The sequence below is a fragment of the Schistocerca piceifrons genome, chromosome 5 (genome assembly GCF_021461385.2).
Source record: "Schistocerca piceifrons isolate TAMUIC-IGC-003096 chromosome 5, iqSchPice1.1, whole genome shotgun sequence".
NCBI classification, from domain to species: domain Eukaryota; kingdom Metazoa; phylum Arthropoda; class Insecta; order Orthoptera; family Acrididae; genus Schistocerca; species Schistocerca piceifrons.
Window position 1 is genome coordinate 673,741,394 of NC_060142.1, and position 17,229 is coordinate 673,758,622.

Genomic DNA, 17,229 nt, shown 5'->3' on the forward strand with positions numbered 1-17,229 from the left:
TTGATGAACTCTGTGGCGACCTAATGGCTTCACCGCTAATTTAATTATCCTACCAGCTCGATTATAAAAGTACATGTCTTGTGGCTTGCAAATTAATGTGAGCAACCTTCGGTTCTGTATTGCGAGAAACTTAATAATGGATATTTGATATTCGAAACCGGTCGTTTAGTACATTTTGCTTCCCAGGTGAGAGGTGTACTGCATGCTATGTTTAAAATCTGAGGATTACTTGAGATACCCTACCGCATAGATGGTAAACCAAACGCCAACACCGTGAAGACTCAGAAATGACACGTGCGACCGAATCCTTAAGCCTGTACCACCCGTTACTATATTTTTGCCAAGTAGTACACTGTGTTGCAATGTGCTCACCGTCATGGGGGACTTCTCTGTCTTCATCATAACCACCATCATCATCAAAAAATGTTGAAATGTGTGTGAAATCTTATGGGACTTAACTGCTAAGGTCATCAGTCCTTAGGCTTACACACTACTTAACCTAAATTATCCTAAGGACAAACACACACACCCATGCCCGAGGGGGGACTCGAACCTCCGCCGGGACCAGCCGCACAGCCCATGACTGTAGCGCCCCAGACCGCTCGGCTAATCCCATCATCATCATCTTATTATTATTATTCTTCCTGTGGTCTCCAATCTTTGACCTCAGAAATGACGTACATGCACGCACTTATCTTGGTGTACAACAGTACAACAGTACATTATCTAACGTTGCACCATTAAACATTCTCATACGAACAGGAAGGTGAAATAATGTAAGTCACTTTTTGTTCAGAATTTAGTCACTGCCATCATTAGATTCACAATGATAAGTAGTGTCTTCTCATAGGTACAGAAGTCCAAACAAGCAGGTCAGCTGTAGAGATATGAGGAGTTAAATTTTATCTGTAGTGCGAATAAACCAGGAGAGCCAGGTGAAAGGTTAAGAGTGAGAGGTAAGTCAGCCAGTCTGCGACAGATGGCAGCCTGATCGTGATGCTTAGGCCTACTGTCTGTCGCTGTTTGCTGTTGTGAGGTTACGAGATTATTTTTTTCGTAACGGATACCTTATATTATCCTCATTTGGGTGTATCATTGTTTTTTTGATCGATGGAAAAGTATGATGAGTGTGTCTGCAATGTCAGTGAGTTCGTGCATTAAATGAAGAAGTTGTAACAAACTTCTGCCTACCAGATACGGACATTGAGCTCGGATCCGTGACGACACCAAAATAAAAACACACCTACCTATTAGTACAAAAGAATTTTCATGTATTCATCGTATCAAAAAAAGTAAAGCATGAATAAGTTCAAAATGGCCTGAAGTATACTAATATCACTCCAACTGATAAGAGGCAAACACAATTCGTTACCTTGCAAGAGTCGTACCTCAACAGAATCGCTCGTTGATGCACCCACGTGAAGAGTAAAAACGTCGCCGAAGCCATGCGCAAAGAGTATTTAACAGTATATTGGAGTGTTAAGTAAATGTTTGGCCTCTTAAAGTGTGTTATTCAATCACAATAGAGTATTGTGATAATTATACACTTGCAGATATTTTAAAAAGCGTTCAGTGTTTCTTTTGGTTCTTGTAGACCAAAGACAGCAATATTTTACCTACGCCGTTATTAGTACAGTGTTAATAACCAAAATATTCCGTACCTGATGAATAACGTTAAGTAATTTCGCCACTCCCCTTTGTTTCGAAAACATATAGTAAACCGCTGGGCAAATTTTTGAATGTATTAGTGCAGGGCTTCCCAACCTTTTCAGCTGGTGGACCCCTTCTTCAGTCGAAAATCCATGGCGGACCCCTAGTCTGTTCCCAATGACCCCCCCCCCTAACTCCCCCACCCACCCACCCCCAGAAGTATCAATATCCTTTGGTTTAGAGATGAATGAAAACAACTTGAAGGTCAAAAATCGACTTATGAAATAGGTAGTTCACTGACAAAGCAAGTTCAACATTTAGTGACCTTGGTATAAACCATTCTTATTGGCTTACGTTGTCGTTATTTATTTCAGTTTATTTGCCTGGTTTTATCAAAGGAAAAGTAGAAGTCTGAAAGGATTTTATATTTCTACTTGGTACTGTAAGACAAAAAGCTTTCAAGCTGTGTTTTATTAAGTTTCATTATATTTTTCCATTTAATTATACCGTATTTTATCACACTACGGTTTCATATTACTTGCCACTTTAAGTATTGAAAAGGTGACTTACCTCATTTCCTCTCACCCTTCCTATCATTCCGTAAGATACTACTTTCTATCGATTCCTTCCAGTTCTTATAATGAGTGGAGCCCGTGGAAAGGGATTCCATTCCGTGTTTCTTCGAAAGCGTCGCACACGATTCTTCTCACAGGTCTGAACGAAGCAGCAAATTCTTACAGTGATTTACAAAGGTCTAATGGAAATGTAGGTTAACGGGACAGGTATGCCTCAATAGTATTACTAGCAAGAGCCAAAAAGAATTATCGAGTCAAATCAGAGCAAAAGAATACACTAGTGTTGATCATCATGCTTCACAGCTTAACAAAGATGCGAATCTAGGAAGTTCTGCGGAATGAACGTCTTACGACATTTACCCTGCATCTCAACGAGTAGCTGCACGCCGTAGGCCGGTCGTAGCGGTTCATCTTCCGGTAGCGTCAATTACGATGGTAATCCATGCCTCACGAACGGCAAACGTCACGATCTATATTAGACGCTCTCACTACTCCTCTCATCGCGTGACCTCGCGGTACAAGACTTTCCCCAAGATGGCGCCCAGCATGACGTCTATTGTGATGGGCAGTGAGTACCCGATCCGGAAGTTACGTGTTTCTTGCTTCAGGAAACTAACAACTGTGATACTGGATGATCCTGCTGGCCTATTTAAAGACACGGTCCTAACAAATACAACAATATCGTCGATACTATTTTCTATTGGCACCGTAAACGGACGGCTCTTCAGAAAGGTTGCTTAAACAAGCGAGTTCTGAAGGAACCCTACAGATTTGTCAGGCTGGCATTACATGAGTTATCGTAACAGCTAAATATCTCGCCATCAAGGTATAGTTGTGCTAAAGTCTCTTCAATAAAAGGGATCCTATCGAACAGTGAGTGCCGACTTAGTGACAATAATTATAAATAAAAAAATTACATCACAAGTAAAATGAACCAAAAACACTTCCGTACCTGATGAATAACGGTAAGTAATTTCGCCACTCCCCTTTGTTTCGGAAACATATAGTAAACCGCTGGGCAAATTTTTGAATGTATTAGTGCAGGGCTTCCCAACCTTCTCAGCTGGTGGACCCCTTCTTCAGTCGAAAATCCATGGCGGACCCCTAGCCTGTTCCCCCCTAACCCCCCCCCCCCCCCAGAAGTATCAATATCCTTTGGTTTAGAGATGAATGAAAACAACTTGAAGGTCAAATGGCTCTGAGCACTATGGGACTCAACATCTTAGGTCATAAGTCCCCTAGAACTTAGAACTACTTAAACCTAACTAACCTAAGGACATCACACACACCCATGCCCGAGGCAGGATTCGAACCTGCGACCGTAGCAGTCCCGTGGTTCCCGACTGCAGCGCCAGAACCGCACGGCCACCGCGGCCGGCTTGAAGGTCAAAAATCGACTTATGAAATAGGTAGTGCACTGACCAAGTGTAACATTTAATGATGCCTGGGGCCGCATACGTGCCAGCGAGTGCTGTGATTGGTCGATAAAGCTCGCTCCGCGCATGCGTAAAAGGTTTCAGCGCATCTACTGCCGTGAGCAGGCGCACAAATGACCCCCGTATTGTTGTGAAACAGTCGATCAGAGAAGCCGCATTCTCCGGCACTAAACTGTGTATGCGTTCTCACTTAGGAACCGCAAAGGCTGCTTGGGAATACGACCTGAATTAAAAGTACAAATTTTTTCACACACAAAAAAATAGTGATGAATTTGATGTTCACATTTTTATTCAATAATTTCACTCATTATTTTAAACGATTTGGTGAAGGGTGGCCGCGAACCCCCTAGAAAGAGCCCGTGGACCCCTAAGGGGTCCGCGGACCACACATTGGGAAGCTCTGTATTAGTGTATAACTTATCTTCTAAACAAATATCTTACGTCATTTAAGTGTCACAATCGAAATCCTCAGGTACTGACGTGCCGAAGCAACTTACAGACCTGTGCGATGCTCTCCACTCTTCAGGCTGTGGTATTTGAAGCTGATAGGGTTCCGCAGGTCTTTGACTGACTTCTTATGGACATTTGCTTCAGGATCGTCTTTGGAAGCCTGTTGTTTTGTGCTAACGTGGCTTTCTGGTTAAGTTTAACTCTCACTTACTACTCCTGTCCTTCTTGGTATATGTACTGCCACCTAATCCAGTAAAAAATATGAAATGATCGTGAGGCCCCACCCGGGGAAGTTAGGCCGCCGGGAAGCAAGTCTTATTTCAGGTGACGCCATATTGCTGCTCCTCGGTAATGGTGAGGACAACACAACAGGCATTTCACGAGCGGAGAAAATCTTCAACCCAGCCGGAATCGAACCCGAGTCCGCTGCATGGTATCCGAGCACGTTATCACTTTTTTTTCTTCTGATCTCATTTTGTTCGTTATGGTTCGCTGCATTTGTTCAGGGCGAACGTCCCATGACACCTGTTAAGTTCTTCGTTGATCAATTCACTCAGTTTTTTTTTTTTTTTTTATTACAGAGGGTAGCTAAACCTCCAACTGAACACGCTGAGCTACCGAGCCGGCACTCTCAGCTAACCAGGCGGACACCTATTCTAGTGCCTGTGTATCACGGCACAAAAAGACAAACAGATTTCTGCAGAAACTTCGACCACCATAAACAAATAATGTCACTGTAAGTACAGGTGTAGCTTCAAGGTTGGTTTAACACACCATCGGCGTTGGGCAAGCACCGGATAGGCATCCGGCAGCTCATCCGAAATTTTATAGACTAACCTGACAGCCTTCTTCTTGTTCTTTCCTTCCACGTTTTAATGTAAGCAAGTTTGGAAACCATCCGCTAAAATATGAAAAATACATTCACCGAGAACAGAAACTTGGACACGAGTCTAAAAAAGAACCACAACGAAACAGATCTTCGGTATTTTTGCAAACACTGATCTGTTCGCTAAGGCACATTTCCTGGTGAAATATTTGATACATACTACCTCCAGTATCCAAACCTCAAAAGTATAGAACCTAAAATTTTTAATAGAATCTTCAAGCCCTTTAGTACCCATTTTTATTTTATTTTCCTGCCATACGCGCTCAGCTGAATTAACTCAATAAGACTTTATTTTACAGTGGTGCGACAATCTACATTATTTTGGCACTTCACAAGCCTCTGTACAATTTGTGAGCGAAAGGACATATAATATCCTCCCTTCCGTCTTCATTTGTAGCTGGGACGCTGGAATAAAGTGTGCTGGAACCTTTCTGTTTCAGCAAATATTTCTCTAATTTTAGGGTCGTGGGCTTGAACCGAGATATAAGTGCTAAGAAATAGTATACGTTTATTCACATATTTCGACACGTGGTCTCGTGGATTTTTTGGAGTAAGGCTCTCGATGATGCACAAGTCATTTTTGTAGCGCCGTTCACTGCAGTTTAATGAGCATCTCTACGACACACTCTCACTGACAAATAAAAACCGTGATTACTCCTCCTTATCTCTTCTTTAAATATTGCTTATCTTTTTTCAATTGATCCAATTTGGTAAGGGTCGCAGAATGACGAAAAGTCAAGGATTGCTCGGGAAAGGGTAACTAACCTCTTTTGTGCATAAATTGCACTTTTGCAACTACAAAAAAGGGCATGAGAATAATAACCAAAAATAGTACTCGCACTTATTGTAGAGATCTGCTCAAAACACTGCGAATTTCAACTACAGCATTTGAGTTCATTTACCTACCAGTTATGCACATGCTAATAATTACTGTACAAAACAGCACTGTCCATGACCACGGAACAAGATTTAGACTGAATTTCTATTTACCAATAAAGAATAACCCTAAAATTCAAAACAACATTTCCTATCAAGAAATAAAAGCTGTTCAATAAAGTGCCCAAGAAGCTCAAAGAGATTACTGAAACAAACTTATTTAAAAAGGCTGTTAAAAAGTACCCGTTAAGCAACACATTGTGTGTAATGAAGCACTACTTAGACAATTTGGCGAAACAATTTGGCGAAAAAATTTACTGTACAGTAATGGTAAGCTGAATGAGGCAACACTGTTTTTTGTTAATGGAGGTTCCATTTCCAGCGGACATCCTTGTTTAGTTTTTCTGTCGCCCTCCTAAATTATTTCCTGCAAATGCCAGTGTAGTTCCTACTTTAAGGCCCATACGTGCTGAACTAGACCCGTACGTATCCAATCTGTATACGTCACTTATGTTTTATTGTTGTTTTTTAACTGTAGAATCGTGCCAAATCCGATAACCATTTAAAGTGATTCATGGACAAATAAAACTACTACTACTAATACTGCTTCTACTATCGCCGCTTCCTTAGGATCCCTCTAACAAATCTGAACCTGGCATGCACATTCCTGACGTTTACGTTTGTCTTCATTCAATCTTAAATCACTTCGGACGGAAACTTACCGATACTTCAAGTTTATGACTGATTTCAATAACTGATCGCCGATTGCATAGTTAAACGAAATCCGATTCTTTTGTCTGTTTATGTGCAATAATCTGTATTCAGAGTCAGTTACCAAAGTTTGCGGAAACGGTTATCACCTGCATGTCTCTCTGTATACCTTTGAACATCGCTAACAGTGACGACTCTCAGTAGACAGCTGCATCGTGTTGAAACAACCTCATAGCGCTGCAGAATTCATTTATGTCTGTTGGAGACAGCAGTGGCCCTACCACAGTACCCTGCGGGACGATGGACTCTCCACCCCGCTTCTAATGATAACTTCTCGCGAACAATGGCGTACTGAGTTTTGTTCGCTAACAAGTCTTCAATCCAGTCTCATCTCCGTTCCAGTTACTCATTATTATGTACTGTTAGCGGACGATAGCCATTTAACAAGCGAGGGGCTTGTTGTAACAGGGGTAAGTTGTAACAGGCTTTTTTCACTAGGATCTTAAACTTCATTAGTGTATTTCTTTGACTCGATTTCACCTACAAACCGCGCCGCATCATGTTGCCATAGCCAGTGTCCAGCCAGCCGGCGCAGTGAGCGGAAGTGTGCAAGCCAGGTAATATAAAATTGTACTCTCGTAACATTTGTGTTTGCGTTATTATTGTCGACTAATTGCAAACTTTCTATATCTTATTTACACTCAAATTTACCTATCTCTGATAATGTGTAACAGTTATTCAGTTTGCTAAATTGTTTAAATACACTCCTGGAAATGGAAAAAAGAACACATTGACACCGGTGTGTCAGACCCACCATACTTGCTCCGGACACTGCGAGAGGGCTGTACAAGCAATGATCACACGCGCGGCACAGCGGACACACCAGGAACCGCGGTGTTGGCCGTCGAATGGCGCTAGCTGCGCAGCATTTGTGCACCGCCGCCGTCAGTGTCAGCCAGTTTGCCGTGGCATACGGAGCTCCATCGCAGTCTTTAACACTGGTAGCATGCCGCGACAGCGTGGACGTGAACCGTATGTGCAGTTGACGGACTTTGAGCGAGGGCGTATAGTGGGCATGCGAGAGGCCGGGTGGACGTACCGCCGAATTGCTCAACACGTGGGGCGTGAGGTCTCCACAGTACATCGATGTTGTCGCCAGTGGTCGGCGGAAGGTGCACGTGCCCGTCGACCTGGGACCGGACCGCAGCGACGCACGGATGCACGCCAAGACCGTAGGATCCTACGCAGTGCCGTAGGGGACCGCACCGCCACTTCCCAGCAAATTAGGGACACTGTTGCTCCTGGGGTATCGGCGAGGACCATTCGCAACCGTCTCCATGAAGCTGGGCTACGGTCCCGCACACCGTTAGGCCGTCTTCCGCTCACGCCCCAACATCGTGCAGCCCGCCTCCAGTGGTGTCGCGACAGGCGTGAATGGAGGGACGAATGGAGACGTGTCGTCTTCAGCGATGAGAGTCGCTTCTGCCTTGGTGCCAATGATGGTCGTATGCGTGTTTGGCGCCGTGCAGGTGAGCGCCACAATCAGGACTGCATACGACCGAGGCACACAGGGCCAACACCCGGCATCATGGTATGGGGAGCGATCTCCTACACTGGCCGTACACCACTGGTGATCGTCGAGGGGACACTGAATAGTGCACGGTACATCCAAACCGTCATCGAACCCATCGTTCTACCATTCCTAGACCGGCAAGGGAACTTGCTGTTCCAACAGGACAATGCACGTCCGCATGTATCCCGTGCCACCCAACGTGCTCTAGAAGGTGTAAGTCAACTACCCTGGCCAGCAAGATCTCCGGATCTGTCCCCCATTGAGCATGTTTGGGACTGGATGAAGCGTCGTCTCACGCGGTCTGCACGTCCAGCACGAACGCTGGTCCAACTGAGGCGCCAGGTGGAAATGGCATGGCAAGCCGTTCCACAGGACTACATCCAGCATCTCTACGATCGTCTCCATGGGAGAATAGCAGCCTGCATTGCTGCGAAAGGTGGATATACACTGTACTAGTGCCGACATTGTGCATGCTCTGTTGCCTGTGTCTATGTGCCTGTGGTTCTGTCAGTGTGATGATGTGATGTATCTGACCCCAGGAATGTGTCAATAAAGTTTCCCCTTCCTGGGACAATGAATTCACGGTGTTCTTATTTCAATTTCCAGGAGTGTAGTTATCTTGATAAATGTTAAAAATCATACCATGGGGTTAGTTGTAACAAAATCCCGGGGCTTGCTGTAACGTGTTACAACACGCTCCACGTTATGATGTAGATACTTACTTTTTTTTTTCCTTTCTTCTAGAATGAGGGTATATAAAATAAAGTCAGAGCGGGCAACACAAAGCCAAGAAGTGCACGAGTTAGCGGCAGCTGAAGTTGTAGAAAAAAATGCAGTATTCGGAAAGCTAGTCAGACTTCCGGATTATGTCACGTCTCTCTTCATGGATACACAAAGAAAAAGAAGAATAATGAATGTTTAAGTTGGTTATGTTAAGCCTAGACAAGTATTTACTGCAGAAGAAGAGGGTAAGATGGCTTCCTACCTACTCAAGTGCGCCGAAATATATTTTGGAATACTTCCTATAGAAGTAAGCAAACTACTCGTAGCTCACCAATGGGGTGTGCAGCTAAATGCTAAAAACATTCCTCCTTCTTGGATTCAAAATAACATGACTGGTACTGACTGGCTCCAAAATTTTATGCGCAGAAATCCACAGTTATCTTTAAGGACACCAGAAGCGACGTCTTTAAGTCGAGCGACGTCGTTCAATAAGACTAACGTTAATTCATTCTTCGCAATATATCAACGACTTCTCCAAAAATATCAGTTAAATGCTTCTCTAATATGGAACATTGATGAAACAGTGGTCACAACAGTTCAAAAATCTAAGAAAATAGTAGCTGCTGGTGGCCAAAAACAAATTGGAGCTATCACATCGGCTGAGAGGGGAACTCTTGTAACACTTGCTTGTGCCTCTAACTCTGTGGGTAATTTTATGCCACCGATGTTCGTTTTTCCCAGGCTCAAATATTCTGAAATGTTATTCGTGGTGGACCTCCAGATTGCATTGGAGCTGGTAATTCCTCTGGATGGATGACCGAAAAAGAATGTATCATTTCTATGGATCATTTTATCAAACATTCCAAACCCACCAAGGAAGAGCCAGTTCTGTTGCTACTTGATAACCATAGCTCACATGTGAATATTGGAGCTGTTGAAAAAGTCAAAGAAAATAATGAAATCATGTTATCGTTTCCCCCGCACTGCTCCCACAATTTGCAACCTTTAGACGTAGGAGTGTACGGCCCTTTTAAAAACTACATAAATAGGGCACAGACAGCATGGATGCACAACAATCCGGGGAAAACGATGACAATATATGACATCCCAGGTATTGTGAAAGAGTCGTTACCGCTTGCCTTAAACCCTGCTAATATTATGAGTGGGTTTAAAGCTTCTGGTGTGTGGCCTTTGAATGCTGATATTTTCCAAGAGTCCGACTTTGCGCCACCTTACGTTACTGATCGTCCAGATGCTACACAAGAGCCAGATGTAAATGTCACAGAAAATTTATCATTCAATCTTGAAAATCCAGAACTATTAGATTCTGCCCCTGAATTAGATATCAGCGCCACGGAAATTATAAGCCAAATCGAAACTGCGAACGAACCAACTCCGAGTGGCTCCAGTCTACAAAAACCTTTTTCGCCATCGAAGATTAGAACTCTACCAAAGGCGCCACCAAGAAAAACTAATACAAATAGCAGACGCAAAAGAAAATCTACAGTATTGAAGGACACTCCTGAAATAAAAGCTTTACAAAAGGAATATGAGGAAAAGATGAAGGAAAAAACAGAAAAAAGATGAGAAAATTAAAGGAAAAGGTAAAGGAAAGGGGGAAGGGAAAAGGCGAAGGTAAATCAACAAAACATAAATCGGAGTGGACAGAGCCAAAAAAAAGATTTTATGTACAGATTCAGAAACTGAATCAGAAGAGTGGTATTGTTTGGTATGTGGTGACGCTTACACAGATTCAAATAAAGAAGATTGGGTCGAGTGTTGCATTTGTAAGATGTGGGCACATGTAGGATGTGTTACAGGAGACACTATATCCTTTATTTGTATTAATTGTAGCTCAGATAAAGACTGAATTTAATTATAATGAAACCCACCAAATGTTGATTCGTATGTAAGTGCAATACTTTGTTAGATAGATATTAAAAAGAGATAATTACGAAGCATATCTTAGATACAAATAATTTAATTACTTACTGTGATTGAAAAGTGCCATTATGATTGTAAGTAGTGTTTCACTAAATAAATCTGTTAATTACTTAATTTTTAGGTTTTGATTACTTAAAAAGTGTATTTAAGTTGATTTTTGATAAGAATTACATAATAACTACTTTAGAAAGATGTCAACTTTGTTAACAATAAACAAAGAATAAATGATTAGAGGTAATATTGTTTTTTTTTTTTTTTTTTTTGTCGTTGCTACTTGCCCTGGTAGACGTTAAAAACTTGCCCCAAGCACGAGGTAAGTTGTACACCGCACTTCTTGTAGCAAATAATTGATTGTAAAATAATGACCAATAGTTATTGTATTATTTTTACTTGATTTGGTAGAGGAAGAGTTACAGCATCCATCCATCTTTATTTAGTAGCAATTTCATCAATGGATCTCAAGATATATTTGTTTTCATGAAAACTGTTACAACAAGCCCCTCGCTCCCCTACTGTCAAGTACGATAATAAGGGTACGTTTTGTGCCGTGCATTACGCGCACATCGACTTAGTGATAATACGGGACAACAGCTTTACCGGCCCATATAACTTGGACAGCACTGGACGGTTAGCTGGTACAGCTAGCCTGCAGTGACGTGGCCAGCTGCAATACACACGTAAAAAGAGACGAGCTGAGGAGCAATACAGCTTTAGAATTTTTAAGCAGAATGAAATAATACACTGTAAATCTCCCACAATACACTCCTTAGACGACTATCGTTTTTAGCTAACGTACTATTGCAATTAAAAAACAATAATGATGAAAATTCCTGACTGAATCACAGGTTAATTTTTCTGCATAAGTTGTGTGTGACGTAAAAGAGTACTGAAGGATTTCACCGCACAGTTAAATATCGAAGCCACTGAAGGTATTGACTTAGAGTCAGTCGTCTGGTAATCTCTTAGCTCGTTCCTTAACCGAATCCGAGCAACATATTTCAGTTCTGGAAGTGTCACCTGCTACGTTGATAACGAGCATAGCAACAACAGAAACCACGAAGCCAACCAGGCGCGGCATTTTCTCTTCTTCTTTCATGACGAGCCGTTCTGTATCCCACCAGCGTTCGGCAGTGACGTGTGAAAAAGCTGGGTGCGTTAGATCCAGTGCGTCTGACAACAGTCTTGTTACTTCTGGGGCCAAATCTCGCTGATTGTCTCCAGATCAATTCTGTTGGGTTCATATAATGTTACAGTAGCAAATGTAAAAAAAGCAGCATTTGTATGATGTGTTCGATGCTGTGAAAATGATTGTTTTTCATATTTCTACGATACTTACCTACCTCTGTGGTATAAAACGATGGACACAGTCCAAATAAAAAGGATTTCGTTTTACATGTTTGCATTAAAAATTAAATTGTTATGTTTTCTTAATTTAAACAACTTTTATGAACAGTCTTTCGGGCGGCGGATGTGGCCGAGCGGTTCTAGGCGCTTCAGTCCGGAACTGCGCTGCTGCTACGGTCGCAGGTTCCAATCCTGCCTCGGGCATGGATGTGTGTGATGTCCTTAGGTTAGTTAGGTTTAAGTAGTTCTAAGTCTAAGGGACTGGTGACCTCAGATGTTAAGTCCCATAGCGCTTAGAGCCATTTGAACCATTTTTTTGAACAGTCTTTCATAAAATATCTACATCATTAAGACTTTGTATTTGAAATGGAAACAGGAATTTCGCATCCAGTATGTAATTAGAAACAAGAAGACGTGCATTATTCATAAAAAATGATGATGAGTTTTATAATTACGACATGTAGGTATTTCAAATTGAAAGAGAAAAAAAGATACTGCTGAGGTTTGAACTATCGCACGAATAACCGCATTTGGTTCAGTTTCCCTTACTTTCTTTCTTTCTTTTTTCATCATCTCATTTTGTTCGCTTTCGTTCGTTGCATCTTTTCGAGGCGGACGTCGTAAGACTCCCGTTTAAGTTCGTCGTTGATCGATTAACTCCGTTTTTTTATTACAGAGGGCAGCTAACTCTCTTTTTTTTCCTTTTTTTCCATTTTGTTCGATATAGGTCGTTGCGTTTGGTCTAGGTGGACGTCACAAGACATCCGCTCAAGTTGCTCGTTGATTCCTTGACTCAGTTTTTTTTTTTTTTTTTTTATCACAGAGAGCACGCAGTCCTCTGAGCGACCACGCTCAGCTACCACGCCGGCTTACTGAACCGACTGCGCAACACGTTGAAAGTGGGTTTGTCTACCAACAGCTGTATATACAACACTGTGAAAACTTGAAAGCCGATTATCTCCGTAAATTTGTGAAAAACATTAAGAACAGCCTATTTCTTGGCACTTTTTAACCGTGTTCCACGCGCGTGTCTCACTACGGAACAGAAAGCAGCCTCAGCCATTTTTGCACTGCGCATTAACAGCGCGACAGTCGAAGCACAACGCTGCAGAGTCTCTGACTGTACACGATTTTTGAAATAAAAACTACGTAGGTAAAGTGTGATTGAGAAAAACGTTGAAGGCTATTAATACATTTGAATACCTTAAAGTTTCATTTAACGTAACTTAGTAATAAGATATCTACTACATAAGAAGGACCTACTTCTAAGAGCGTAACAACACCAGTGTCCGTGTGCTACGGCTTCTGACCTATCATCGCGTTTGTGTTTGTTTACTGTGACATCCACGAGATAAATTTTAGCTACAGTGCGACGAGAGGAAATTATGCCTCTAACAGTTATAAACATTATCTATTCGACATATGAAAAAATAGGCCAAACGATGATAAATATTAATTATTTATATAATATTCTATGATGTAATTGGACATATCGATGTGTATCATACAAAGACAATGATAATTGTAAATTCGTTTTATTATCTGCGTTTGTCTTCCTTTGTTTTTACCTTTTGTTGGTTGGCTTTTGTAGGTTGCGGACGCATATCAAACTAAGGTCTGTTAAGAAATTGTAATTATTTGTTAATTATTACTTGAGAATAGAGTTCATTATTATTATAAATATGAGTGAATAATTATTTGTAACTTTAATTCCTCTCTCAGTAATATGTGTTAATTATTTCTTTCCGCTGCAAGGAGCGCAGCCATTGATGATAGCAATTTGTATCGCGTTTTTGTCTGTGTTTTCCTTAGAAAAAAATTAGATATTTGCTTGATGAAGTCTAAATAGTGCAAAATACGAACGTAAAGTTTAATAAGCATTTCAAATACTTATCTTATTTGCTCTAACAATAGAAAGTCTCTATCAATTGTCTGCCGCCATCTTAACAATTATTTCAGCGGCAAATTCAAATTACGCAGCTCTGCAGACATAAATGCCGAAAGTAATATAAATGTGTAAAAATAAATGTGCACCGGCGGTCCCGAACTCATTTTAATGAAAATAATTCGAATCAGATTGGTTCTTTAAAAACAGTGCTCATAGCACGATCGTTATAACAAACTTTTCTAGCTGATGTATGGAGCCGAAATTAATTACGCACGAGTTGCGAAGAATATTGTTTCAGGTGTCAGTGTTGTGCGCGGCTGATATTCGGTGGTTTTAATGATCATTTTGCTGAAGATAACTGTTTCCATCATAATCCATAGTTATATAGAATCTGTTGTATGAACTGTGATTTAGTGACACTTACACAACTGACAGACAACACTTTAACCCGACGTTAACTTGGAGTTTTTTAACAGCTTGACCAAATCTTTAGCCGGGAGAAAAATTATTTAGTAATTACTCAGTGTAATAAAGTAAGATTATGATTTTCATTTACACATTAGTTAAATACCAAACCACTGAATAACACAGCGAACGCCACATTACGTCAGGTTTATTCTTATGATGAACGGATTATGGTGCGCCGTTGGTTCCGAGTGGGTGGCGGGAATGCAGACTAAGCAGTGGCGGAAGTGCTGCACACAGCTTTCTGTAAACACGTACCTGAGAGGCGGGATGGGTCGACAACGTGGGCGCTTCACTGGTTGTGCCGAGAACATCGGCTGACACGCGAAGCGGGGTAGTGTGAAGTAAGGACACCGACACACACACGCCCACATTCACACACACAGCGGGCAAACAGACGCTCCCGCCTCCACCCCCACACTTCCATACCTCTGCATTTCCTCAGGGCCCCACGCTCGAAGGAGTGTCTGCCACTGCGTGATTAAAACTTGTGACCACACCGTTTTGTCACACGTCGCTAAGCGATAACATATACAATAATTTTATGGTGTATTCTACATTTACATCTATATGATTACATTGCAATTCGCAATTAAGTGTCTAGCAGAGAGTTCAACGAACCACCTTCAAGCTATTCTCTACGTTCCACTCTCGAACACCGTGCACAAAAACAAACACTTAAATCTTTCCATACGAGCTCTGATTTCCCTTGTTTTATTATAATGATCATTCCTCACTACATAGGTGGGCGCCAACAAAAAATTTTTACACTCTGAGGAGAAAGTTGGAGATTGAAACTTCTCGAAAAGATCCTTCCTCAACCAAATTTTATTTTATTTTATTATTTTAATGATTGCCACACCAGTTCGCTTATCATACCCGGCACACTCTCTCCTCTACTTCGCAATGAAACAAAACGAGCTGCCCTTCTTTGAACTTTTTCGATCTCCCCCGCAAATACTGTCAGATGCGGATGACACACCACGCAGCAATATTCCATATGAGGGCGAAAAAGTGTAGTGTAAACAGTCTCTTTAGTAAACCTGTTGCGCTTTCTCAGTGTTCTGCCAATAAATCGCAGAATTTGGTTTTCTTTCAAATGGTTCAAATGGCTCTGAGCACTATGGGACTGAACTTCTGAGGTCATCAGTCGCCTAGAACTTAGAACTACTTAAACCTAACTAACCTAAGGACATCACACACATCCATGCCCGTGGCAGGATTCGAACCTGCGACCGTAGCGGTCGCGCGGTTCCAGACTGTAGTGCCTAGAACCGATCGGCCACCCAAACCGGCGGTTTTCTTTCCCCAGAACATTATCTTTGTGATCGTTGTACTTTATGGTCTACATCTACATCTATACTCCGCGAGCCACCTTACGGTGTGTGGCGGAGGGTACTTATTGTACCACTATCTGATCCCCCCTTCCCTGTTCCATTCACGAATTGTGCGTGGGAAGAACGACTGCTTGTAAGTCTCCGTATTTGCTCTAATTTCTCGGATCTTTTCGTTGTGATCATTACGCGAGATATATGTGGGCGGTAGTAATATGTTGCCCATCTCTTCCCGGAATGTGCTCTCTCGTAATTTCGATAATAAACCTCTCCGTATTGCGTAACGCCTTTCTTGAAGTGTCCGCCACTGGAGCTTGTTCAGCATCTCCGTAACGCTCTCGCGCTGACTAAATGTCCCCATGACGAATCGCGCTGCTTTTCGCTGGATCATGTCTATCTCTTCTATTAATCCAACCTGGTAAGGGTCCCATACTGATGAGCAATACTCAAGAATCGGACGAACAAGCGTTTTGTAAGCTACTTCTTTCGTCGATGAGTCACATTTTCTTAGAATTCTTCCTATGAATCTCAACCTGGCGCCTGCTTTTCCCACTATTTGTTTTATGTGATCATTCCACTTCAGATCGCTCCGGATAGTAACTCCTAAGTATTTTACGGTCGTTACCGCTTCCAATGATTTACCACCTATGGCATAGTCGTACTGGAATGGATTTCTGCCCCTATGTATGCGCATTATATTACATTTATCTACGTTTAGGGAAAGCTGCCAGCTGTCGCACCATGCATTAATCCTCTGCAGGTCCTCCTGGAGTACGTACGAGTCTTCTGATGTTGCTACTTTCTTGTAGACAACCGTGTCATCTGCAAATAGCCTCACGGAGCTACCGATGTTGTCAACTAAGTCATTTATGTATATTGTAAACAATAAAGGTCCTATCACGCTTCCCTGCGGTACTCCCGAAATTACCTCTACATCTGCAGATTTTGAACCGTTAAGAATGACATGTTGTGTTCTTTCTTCTAGGAAATCCTGAATCCAATCACAAACCTGGTCCGATATTCCGTAAGCTCGTATTTTTTTCACTAAACGTAAGTGCGGAACCGTATCAAATGCCTTCCTGAAGTCCAGGAATACGGCATCAATCTGCTCGCCAGTGTCTACGGCACTGTGAATTTCTTGGGCAAATAGGGCGAGCTGAGTTTCACATGATCTCTGTTTGCGGAATCCATGTTGGTTATGATGAAGGAGATTTGTATTATCTAAGAACGTCATATTACGAGAACACAAAACATGTTCCATTATTCTACAACAGATTGACGTAAGCGAAATAGGCCTATAATTATTCGCATCTGATTTACGACCCTTCTTGAAAATGGGAACGACCTGCGCTTTCTTCCAGTCGCTAGGTACTT